This window comes from Danio rerio, chromosome 23 (genome assembly GCF_052040795.2).
Source record: "Danio rerio strain M-AB ecotype USA chromosome 23, GRCz13ab, whole genome shotgun sequence".
NCBI lineage: Eukaryota > Metazoa > Chordata > Actinopteri > Cypriniformes > Danionidae > Danio > Danio rerio.
In genome coordinates, this window is record NC_141043.1 from 33492988 (window position 1) to 33505201 (window position 12214).

At 35.9% G+C, this 12214-nt stretch overlaps 1 protein-coding gene and 1 long non-coding RNA gene across 42 annotated transcripts in view; both read right to left on the minus strand.

The window, feature by feature from the left end:
* camta1a (calmodulin binding transcription activator 1a) overlaps positions 1–12214 on the minus strand; it is a 641759-nt gene that overhangs the window by 426077 nt on the left and 203468 nt on the right. The gene's annotated exons all lie outside the window — the stretch shown is intronic.
* On the minus strand, positions 1041–3002 carry LOC147838245 (uncharacterized). Its single transcript, XR_015523745.1, has 3 exons — positions 2929–3002; positions 2284–2331; positions 1041–1428 (listed from the first exon to the last, which is right to left on the minus strand). It is a non-coding gene; the product is annotated as an uncharacterized LOC147838245 (long non-coding RNA).

The window sequence follows — 12214 nt, forward strand, 5'->3', positions numbered from 1 at the left end:
GCATCTAACCATGCGCATCTCAGTCAGTAATTAAACATCCGATAACAGCTCTGATCGATGCTTTCATAAAGAGGCTCCAAAAGATATCCACCTTGTATTTAAAAATGACACAGTGTGACACCGCCTCGACTGGTGTTTTGTCAAAGGCAGATAATTTGAGTTCACTATGAGCCTCTTGAACCTCAAAGAACATGTTCATTTCCATGACTTTGATTTCATTATGCATCAAAGATAAGTGTCTCACTCTCTCCATCCCAGGACTCTATTTGTCAATGTCACCGAACAAAGGCAAGGGGCAACTTATTCATGCCAAACATGCCTCCAGTCTCAACTTTTGGTTCCCCCTTTGAGCGCTCTTTTTTTAATTAAAAGAGGTCTCCTTTCTTCTCCTTTAGCGGAAGAGTGCTTTCTGATACCTCCCCCTCTCACTCTGTCTCCGAACACACTGCCAACTCCCGAGAAGAGTCGGGCATGATAACATATCTTTCAATTACAGTTTTAATGTGACTACCATTCTTCTACCATTCAGTGCCATCCCCTCTCAGCAGAGCATACCTGCAAATGGAGGAGTGACACACACTGTAAAAAATGTTACTTAGATCTAACTTATAAAAAGTGAGGCAAGTGGTTGCATCGGACGTTTTAGGTTGATTCAATTTCCAGCCTTTTTTAAGTATTTTAAACACTAAAACATTGCTTAAAACAAATGCAATAAAATTAAGTTGAGCCAAATAATATTTCTAAAATTACTCAAATCAGATAAACTTACTTTTTTTGTTAAACTTAACTTACTTATACATTGCTATATGTTGACTGTACTCATTTTAATTAAGTATTATGAACTTAATGATCTAAATAAAATTAACCATGCATATGTCATTTAAAACGAATTTAATTGACTTCTGGCTGTAACCTCAGAAAATAAATCGGCGTTTCTATATTGTAAGCACAATATACACTAGTAAACACAGATAAACAGACTTTCCTGTCAATAACAATTAAATAAGAATGGGAAGATGGATTAAAGACCATAACATGTATTCAATATCAATCAATGTTCCTTTTAATAGTGACTACAAAATAGGCCATTAATGTGGCTACACATACACAATACATAAATAAAAACATTAATAATACCAGATCCTATTGAGAAATCATCCAAGGCAACTCAGTGAGGAGATTTGCATATTTTGATGAAGATTTTGGATGCATAATGTCCAGTCCCACAAAGAGTCTCTAATACATCTTAAATGTATACAGTTTTGATGGATACTTGAAGTCGAGGACATCGGTAAGTCCAAACAGGAGCCATCATGCATTTGACAGGTTTGGCAAACCTCTGACAGTCCTATGATAATCCAAACTGTGTTGGGCTGATGGCAAATTTTTCCCGTGGGCAGCCGCATGCACCTCTGATTCCTCACAACTCTATTGGTAGAGACAAAAAGAAACAGGAGTTCAGGTGGTTGCTACCAAACAACATTAAATAGCTAAATACTAAATAGAAAATAACTACAAGTGAAGTTACAAAAGTCCAGTGAGAATGATGCATGGATGAAACACCTTAGTTTATCAGTTAAAAATTACCTTAGTTAAAATTACCTAACTTTTATTTAAAAAATAAAAAAAGGTTATAGAGGTTGTGTAATTACATTATTCCAGGTGTTTTTAGTTATCAAATTTTAAAGAAAACTGTGATTTTACTCAGTGTAACAGTGCATGTCATTGTGGTTTCCTGTCAATCACAGAATTGTTAAAATTTAGGTATTACATTTTTTTGTTTATTTTGGCAACTTATAAAGCATAAGAATGTGTATTTAATTTAGATATTAAAACTGTTTGAAAACGGCTATAAGAAAATTATAGAATACAAATTCTATAATTTAATTGTCATCTTCATTTTGCACCAAACTTTGCACGTCATAATACAAATTTTATTAAATAAATAAATAAATACATTGCCATTTTACACATTACATTAAGGTTTACATTAAATTTTTGCTAAAGCTACATTTAATTGACTTTTTCTTCAAATTTAATGTCACTGGCAAATGACAGTTCAGTGATTCAGTATTATTAGTTAGCTTTATTGAAAGACTGACAGATAATAAGAAACTGCATTAGGATATTTTTATACTGTTTTTACTGTTGCACACATAAAAAAAATCTTCAGATATCAAATGTAAGTTAATTCTATGGAGCCCACTATTGTTTGCAATTTTACCAATGTTTTACTTACCTGCAAATAATTATAGCTGTAATTGTATCTAATGTTTTTCTTACCTGGATGTGAAGTTTGAAGATCCACAGGTAACAAAATCACTTTGGTATCTAAAGACCAAGAACATGCATTTTAGAATGAGGTGCATACAATTTAAATGGTTCTGTAAACATCAGTAGTAAATGTAATTTAAGTTAAAATAAATTGTAAATCTGTAATTTATTCACTATGCAGCATTAAAAAACTTATGGACTAAATCTCTAAAACACAAACTTTAAGTTATACTTTCTCTTACGTTAAACACAAACTACTTAACTGTTGCATACGTTTCTGAATTTAATATCCATCCTTAATGTGCTGCTATAACTTAGGTGAGCTAACTTTAGCTAAGTTAGCGCTAACAAACTGAACCCCCACACCCCGACCGCCCACCAGTGACCTTGTTAATCGGTTCTGCAACGTTAGTTTTACCTACTAAGTGTTTTAAAACTACTTTCACTATTTTTCTCAATAATATCACTTTTAATCGTTAGTATAAATTAGCGTTGGTTAGCGTTAGCCAACTTAGCTTTCCATGTGAGAGCAGTCTAACTGTTAACATACCTGAGGCTACAGTACAATTTACAAAGCTAAAACCTCACCTGCCTAGCGAAGACAGCAGTTTTGCATGACTTTACAATTATCATTCGGCTAAATTTGCAACTTACCGTGTTAATCAGATCCGCTGCTGGGAGCAGTTAATGTCGACCATTGCAGAAGCTGCGTCTGCCTGCTAAATCCCGGGCAATGAAAAAGGAGTCACGCCAAACTATTAAAATCACGTTTTATGAACACCTGCCCACATCGACAGCTGCTCTAATAAATTGTCTGTGTCAACTCACTTTTATAACATTTATTCTACACAATAACCACGTACAAAAATCTACTCAAATAAATTGCATTAGTTTTATTTAAAATATACAGTTATATAAAAACTGATATATTTTAAGTAAAGAGGAAGCAAATTTTATTTTTTTGGTATAAAACAAATAAAATTAACTAGATTGCAATTATTTAAAGTAGATAGAACCAACTTTGTGAGTGTAGCACTTTTTACAGTGCATGGGCCTGCATAGAAACGGCTTCAATTACACCTCTCACGCTCTGGTGGCGAGCAGGAACTCTCACAGTGTTATCAGCACGCTGCTGTAGAGGTGTGTGTGTATGTGTGTTTTCGTGGGACAGAGTGCCGAGTGAGAGGGAAGACACCCCCCCCCCCCCCCCCCCCCACCACCACCACCGCTCTCCACACCCTTCAAAAATAGACAGGAGGGCAGATTGAGGCCTGAGATTAGCAGACGTGTGCTCACAGAAGGCCAGGGAGATACAGTATTGAGAATGAATGGCCGTGTCATGTTGTCAATGTTGTAACCTTGGCAACAGACGGAAAACTATTTTTGTCCCCCCGCTCGGCCACTAGGGTGGTGGCTGTGAGGAGTAGATGCGGCAGGAGCGTCCTTTCACTACATCAAGGACCAGAGGCCACGGTTGACAGTTGTTTAAGATAAAATAATAAAGCGCCATCATTGGATAACACTACACTGTAAAAAAAAAAACTATTTACAATCTATTAACCCTTGTGTACTTTTCAAATTCACTACCCATTTGTTATGTTCGTGTCATCCATTATATTTTTTTGATTGCGAAGCCATGACAACATATAATCATGCACAGTGTTCGAATTATACTGTGGCCTTCGGGGGAGCCAACTTTTTTTTCTAAGGGGAGGATGGGGGTGTTGAGCTTGAGAGTCCCTTGTAACAATGATGTAGGCTAAAAACATACATGATCCCTATTAATATCTATAAATCTAAAACAAATATTTAAATAAATTTGTTTGTTTGCTTGTTTTCTCTACAATAACTTTCTTTGACTATTGAAAGTATCTTTTGACTGTTTTATTTTTACATGCACAAACAACAGCCTAAACAACTCAACAGAACAAGTTTGTTTGGCATGCTGTTTCGGGAAAGAGCCCTGAGCTCATAAGATCCTCAAGCCTGGGGCTCCTTCCTGTTTGCAAGACGAGAGGAGAGTTTGAGCTCAGGTAGACCTTAAGAACTTCTCTGCTGTAGTAGCTAATGAACAGATAGTGATTGCTCTAAAGAGATAACTACTTAGTAGGAGCATGTCTATAATGCTGATTTGGATTAGTCAATTAACTTAAGATGCATGTTTTTGGACAGTGGGAGGAAACCGAGGAACCTTGGGGAAACCCACGTAAGCACGGGGAGAACATGTAAACTCTGCACAGAAATGACGGCTGGCTTGGTAAGAACTAGAACCAGTGACGTTCTTGCTGTGAGGCAACAGTGCTAACCACTGGGCCACCGTGCCCTGTTAGGAAAGAAGGAGAAGGGGGGATTCTTTAAAATGAAGATGGCTGTTATATGGAACTTAGGGTAATTATAATGGCTTAGGAATCGTCTGATTGGTGAATCATAAATTGAATAATGCGGGACCATCCGCAAACAATCATAAGCATGTGATCCTCTCGAAATTTGTTTATAAATAAACGTCACCTAATTTTACCTGCAGTCCTTCTGTGAGTTCAAGATGATAGCATTAAAGAAAGCATTTGCTTTTGTATTTTACATAAATGTCATGGGATCTCACTTTTCACTCATTTAAAACATAATCACGAAATCGAAAACAAAAGAAACACCATTAAAAAAGGGGTTTCGTTTTGTCAAGTTTACCTGCTTTCAGCTTAATTGTCCTTTTCAAAAAAAAAAAAAAAAGAACATTGTATTGGCCCAATGTTTGAAGCAAATAAAACCAAATACAATGTCAAATCATTTGTTTCTGAAAATGAATAAGTGTCTAAACGTCCATATAAAAGCATCTGGCTGTCAGTCTTTTGGCATGTTTCCATTAAGTGGAGTGGTACACTTTTATGGCCGTTTCCACAGTCAAAAGGCATACCGTACCAAATCGTACCATACCACTATTTGGCACCCTTTGCAAAGGATACCAAAGGTACCAAAAGACGGAGCTAGACGTGCAGCTGAACGCTATTGGCTTACAGAGATTCGTCATTTGCTCGCGCACCAAGCCAGAATGAAAACAAAAGAACCGCCATGTTTTAAATACACAGGCGAGACTTTACACCATACTATTATATACATATAATAATGAGCCATGGTCGACCTGAGCTCAAACAAACCTTGTCGTCGTCTTGATGAACAACCACAAAGCCAAGAAGAACAAAATCTGCTGTGCCCTCTTTTTGTTTAACGAGCCTGTCTAAAAGTGAGAGTGGTTTCACTTTGTCTAGAGAGTTAGTGATCTATATTTGAAATAACAAACTTTTTGAGCTCATATTAATAACCTGCTCATGATCATTAAATCGCTTTGATATCCGATCCTGTCAGAAAAGGAAAAAAACACGAAAGTGAAGCGAAAAACAAAAACAAATAGAAGCTAGAAAAAATAGCAGTAAGTGATGCGTCTACAAACTAAAACATGAACAAACTGCCATGTTTAACTATTATCATGTCACCTTTTGGACTATTATAAACCTGGAATGACAGAATTACTTTCTAACAAGAGGCTATTTGTGCTGCTGAAGATTAAAGACACATACAGTATGAGAGGTTTGCTTTGACAGCTGCACCTACAAACAATAATTCCGATAGAGCGATCATGTGGTGAATGCTGATCTTTTGTTGAGCCCAATGAGCCTTGCATCTAAAATTAGAGCAAGGGTGTTCTTTTGGTGACATCGCTTTGACTCACACGCTGAAAATGGCGGATGTGAAACAACAAACTAGGGATATGGTGATGTGTGCCTGTCAATCAATGTAGGCGGGTAGGGGGACTGCACTCCTACTTTAAGTTGCAGTCGGTCTAAAAAACGCTCCAATTGGTCCACTGTTTTTATGTTGTTAAATTGAAAAAAAAAGACTGGGTGTGTTTATATCACGCCAATATGATGGTCTATACACTATACCTACACAAATGTCTGTCCAAACAGCTTGAAAAGTAGATTTTTCACTATAGATGTCCTTTAATTGTTATTTAATAATTGGCCCAAACATGACCCATACTTTAAAAAGATTAGAATAATGTCTGGATTAGTTTATTATTCTAGTCAATTAGCCATTCTGATTGTTGACTGGAATTGTCTATTATCCTTCATTTAACATTTTCAGAAGTTGCATAACATATCCTCTTAACAAGCTCGGACAAAAATATTAGCTCAACATATTTTTGCTCTCCCAACAGTGTATTAATTAGCCTTTTTTACAGTGTTCTTATATTGGCAAATGTGTTTTTAAATGGGTTTTCTGGTTCTAAATTAAAAGGTAGAAACCCCTGACAAACTTGACACTGTCAAATCTTGCACAGAAAATCGTTTCCTTCTCAAAACTGTCATAAAGACAGAAAGTACCAGGGCAAAATACAGGCAGCATTAACATATCATCATTATGGCTGTCAAGACCCACCATCGTCTCTGACATCAGTTAACAGTATGAAACCTTCATACAATGAGGTACATCAGCTCTACATATATTTCGCAGAGCTTTCAATTTTGTTAAAGCACAGAGTCAAATGTTAATGACTAGAGCAGAATAAAAATATATATGTATTATATAAAAGGCCTAAAACAAGCTGTAACTCTCAAAAACTAGTAAAATAATAATTAATAATAATTCATTACGACATGCACATTGCTTTAGTCTAATGTGACCATCATTAAAAAATAAAAAAATAATAAAACACCCATACTGAACATTGAAGAAAGTGAAACAAACTTTCATAAACAGCCATCTTTCAATATGTTTAAGTGACACACATTTAATCCAGCTGAGACAAATAACTGTAGTACACTTGGTTCTCCTTGTCAGAGTTCTTTGTGTAATGAACTAATGTATCATTCATAGTTTAAAAGGGCTCTTGTTCAAGGGCAGAGTCTCATATTTGATTCATTTTTGATCAAAACAACACTTCATTTGGATGTTCGGTGATTATTTGCTACTCGTGGAAAGTCAAAGCTCTGTATTAAAATCTAATCTTTGCACACCAAACCTGGCGAACGCTGATGAGCCACGAGCCATTCATCATTGCCATTACTCCACCCCCTACCTTCATCCTTCATCTGATGCTGGCCAGATCTCCACCCTGAGCCCCCATCTCCTCTTCTCCCGCTCACTAGAGCCATTTATTTCCCTTCCTTCACTACATTTGTGTCTTCCTTGCTTTCTATTATGCCAGTCTCACTAATCCTCGTTTCTCTGTTTCCCATTGGCCTACTGTGATCTGAAACACATTTTACATTGGAAGCTGACCATGAATAGCTATGAAAAAAAAACTCATTTACAAAATTAAGTAAATTAGATAAGCCCAATCCAATGGGAAAAAAAAAACATGTTTCTGTGTTTGGCTCTAGCAGGAATGATTTTAAAAAAGATTAAGCAGAAACTCCATGAGGATTGTATAATGCTGACTGTCTACAACTTAAATTAATGAATACAATGTTGTTAAATATATTAGCAAATGCGTTGAAAGTAAAAATATACAGTGGGTACGGAAAGTATTTAAGACCCCCTTAAAAATTTCACTCTTTATTATGTATTGCAGTCATTTGCCAAAATCATTTAAGTTCTTTTTTTTCCTATTTATGTACACACAGCACCCCATATTGACAGAAAAAACACAGAATTGTTGACATTTTTCCAGATGTATTAAAACTAAACTGAAATATCATGTTATTAAATATTCAGACCCTTTGCTCAGTATTTAGTAGAATAACCCTTTTAATCTAACAGCCATGGGTATTTTTGGGAATGATGCAACAAGTTTTTCCACACCTGGATTTGAGGATACTCCTTGCAGATCCTCTCCAGTTTTTGTGGAGGCCACTGTGCTCTAAAGTGCAACATAATCTTTTTTGTAACCTTGGCTAGAGATCTGTGCCTTGCCACAATTCTGTCTCTGAGCTCTTCAGGCAGTTCCTTTGACCTCATGATTCTCATTGGCTCTGACATGCATTGTGAGGTGTAAGGTGTTATGGGCAGGTGTGTGGCTTTCCTAATCAAGTCCAATCAGTATAATCAAACACAGATTGAGTCAAATGAAGGTGTAGTACCAGATCAATAATGATCAGAGGAAATGGACAGCACCTGAGTTAAATATATGAGTGTCACAGAAAAGGGTCTGAACACGTAGGACTTAGGATGTGATGTTTTTCTTTTTTAATAATTCTGCAAAAACGTCAACAATTCAGCTTTTTTCTGTTAATATGGGGTGCTGTGTGTACATTAAAAAGCAAAAAAAGGTCCCACTTTATATGAAGTGGCCTTAACTAATATGTAATTACACAGGAATTAATAGTTTGTTAAAATGTACTTATTGTGTAAATACATGTATTTACTGTGTACATATGCTTGATTAAATACATGTATGTAATTACATCTGTATTTAACTTTTGTAATTACATTTGTAAATACACTGTTGACCATCCCTTACACCTTAACCCACCCTTAAACCTACCCATACCACCAAACCTGTCCATAACCCAACCTCTATCCCAACTTAGAAGCACCACGTGTTCTCAAATACATTATAAACACAGTAAGTACATTGTATTTATTTTTTGATGTAAGTACACAGTAGTTAAGGACGCTTAATATAAAGTGGGACCAAAAAAATAATAATAACTTAAGTGATTTTAGCAAATGGCTGCAATGTAACAAAGATTGAAAAATTTAAGGCGGTCTGAATACATTTCATACCCACTGTACTGTATGTGGCCTTTCAGAAATTAACAGATCCCCTGGAAAATATCAGGTTTTTTTTTAGTTTACTGCACTCTTACATATTTTTTGTCAAAAAGTCAAGAAAAAAATATTTTTATGTTGCTTTAACTTATTTTAGTTTCAACGAAAAAAAAAATGTAAGTTATATAAAGTTTGTTCCTGCGGAAGTGTGAGACTCTGAGACGGAGTGCAGATACACGTGCAGTTTGTTATGGGTCATTGTACTGGCCGAAGGTCATCAACAGGCGCATAAGAGAAGCATAAAGGTGATCCGATAAACAGAGTACAAATGTCATAACAAACATGGCAAGGAAACTAAACAGAAACTAGGAACATTGACAAGACTAGAAACAAAACACGAGAACCTAGACATACAGAACATGCAATGTAATAGTTCTTAACCAATAAACAAGACTAAGCAATATATGTATGTATGTATGTATGTATGTGTGTGTGTGGGATGTATAAATAATCCAGGAATCAGTCCATGTTGCGACACCAGTGGTGTGTGTGTGCTATCAGTATGAGATCAGGAACTGGTGTGTGCATGGTGCATGCCGGTAATAGTAGTTCGTTATAATGGCATGCTTGTAGTTCTCCAGCCATCTGCAGTCCCTAGATCACTGGTGATTGTTACAGATTAACTTAACATATTTAGTCCGTTTGATTGACGTAAATTGAGATGACTAGGCTAGTCAGCAAGATTTTTTACAGTGGGGATTTTTTAAGTATGGAATTAAGTTAAATGTTTATTTTCTATTAATCTCTTAACATTTCTTCCAAATGTCAAAGATAAATGCTGTCATTTACAGCTTTTTTTCTTCCAGGAAATGATAATTATTCATAATTTTAAAAAATATTCCATTTGTTGTGATTGATTTACGTTCCAAAGCAAAAACATTGGTACTGTGTTGTCTAAAAATGTATATAAACACAACATATTCTGTTATTTAATTCAAACAAATGCTCAACATTTACATTTAGAAGCAGCATCCTCAGTGTGCATGTGTGTGTGTGTGTGTGTGTTTGTGTGTGTTTGCAGCAAGCACTAAATAATTCAAATTGAATAAGTCTGCAATACTGGAAAGAATACTTGAAATTCTGAAAGAAAGAATTTCTTTTCTTGTTTTCTCAACTTATGAACTACACGTATTTAATTAAATTAAGAAGAAATGAAGAAGTCACAAATCCAAAGACTTCTACAAAGGGAATTGTTATGCTCCATTAAGGTCGGATCAGGGTTGTAAAGTAACAAGGCCGATGTGATCTACGGCAGATACTGAATGCAGTAAGATTTAAAAGGGATGTTGGCGACATTGGAGGCATGTGCAATAAAACCCGCTGCATTTGCCTAATGTTCATGGCAAAAACAATTAAGCCTGGCCTATCAGAGCTGTTAACTCTTCTTGCTTTCTGTTGTACATATGAGCAAGCAATGCCTCACCAAATGTAAACAAACCTATTTATATTTTAATGAGCCATGAAGCACACGTACATAACAGTGTGAAAAGAGAGGGTGGGAGTAAAGCTATCTCGCATGTTATTTTATGAGCCAGTGTTTCTAAGACCCGCAGCCACAGCTAGGCAGCGTGTAGCATAATAAAAAGGGCCATATAGGGGCACGGCACAATCCTATAACTTTGTATGAGAGCGGTGACTTTGACGACTTGACATCTGTGGACTTTGATCATTCCCTCGCAATTCAGTTAATAAAAAATGACACCTACCCATCAGAACAGGCAAAGATACTCTCTCTGTTCGTCTGGGATAAATTATGATCAAGTCTCTGAGATGAGCACACAAAGACAGCCTATCAATACAAAAATCAAGACTATGCGACAATGTCATTCTGTTCTTGGGACTTAATGCCAAGGGGTATGTGACAAAACATAAAAACATAATAAACTACTAATTATTATTAATTATAATAGATGTTAAATAAATTATGTCCCATCCAAAAAAAAAAAAAAAACATTTTAAAAGCAAAATTTTTGTAGACTTTAAGTGAGCATTAAAACACAGCAAAAGAGATACAGTAAATTCCTTCCTTCATTCATACATTCATTTACTTAAGCTTAGTCTGATTTGTCAGAGGTCGCCACAGCGGAATGAACAACCAATTATTCCAGCATATTTTTTATGCAAAGGATGCCCTTCTAGCCGCAACTCAGTACTGGGAAACACCCATACACAGTCATTCTCACACACACTCATTCACAGTGGTCAATTTAGTTTATTCAGTTCCCTTATAGCTCATGTCTTTACACTGTGGGGGAAACCGGAGCACCCAGAGGAAACCAGCGCAAACATGGGGGAAACATGCAAACTCCACACAGAAATGCCAACTGGCACAGCCGAGACTCGAACCAGCGACTGAGACTTTGCTAACCACTGAGCCACCATGCTGCCCAATACAGTAAATATAAAAAACTAAATTTTACTTTAATTTTCTGGTTTGCCTATTGACAAGCAACTGATGGCAAAATATCTGATGATTAAAATACAGGCTTGTAGCTAGAAGGTGTTCGGGTGGTTCGAAAGACCCACCCCTCACTGACAAAGGTCCAGAATGTGTCACATATATGAACTCATTTATCTTATTTTAACTGCTACCTGTGTGCCACCATGATTGTAATAATAACCCATAGATTAAAAAGTGAACACATCTGATGTAAGTGAGGGCATCTTTCACTACTGACCTACTGTATTGTTGCTAAACAGAGAAAATATTTTACAGATAACTTATATTCTAAATCTTGGACCTTATTTTTGAAACAAAAAAAATGGCCAATAAAAAGGCGTGAATCATCAAAAACAGACCATATTAAAATTTATTTGAATACTAAATTGGCTAATCATTATTATTATTATTATTATTATTATTATTATTATTATTATTATTATTATGTTTTTTTTTAGCCAAATTCTGACTGAGGAAAGTTAAATGTGCTGGCCAGTTAATAAATGACAACAGACCACAGTTTTGTATTTAAAACTTTAACAGATTCCTATTTTTCCAAATGATATATGATGTAATAAATTTGTATTTTAAAAATAATGTCTCATTCACACTTGCAGGGACTTTGTAGGTGTCCCGCTTTGGATGGCGACCTGCTTCAAACCCAGGTCTGTGTAGGTGTGTACAGCACAAATACAACCGGCCACAAAGCGAGCTGGCAGAGGATCATGTGAG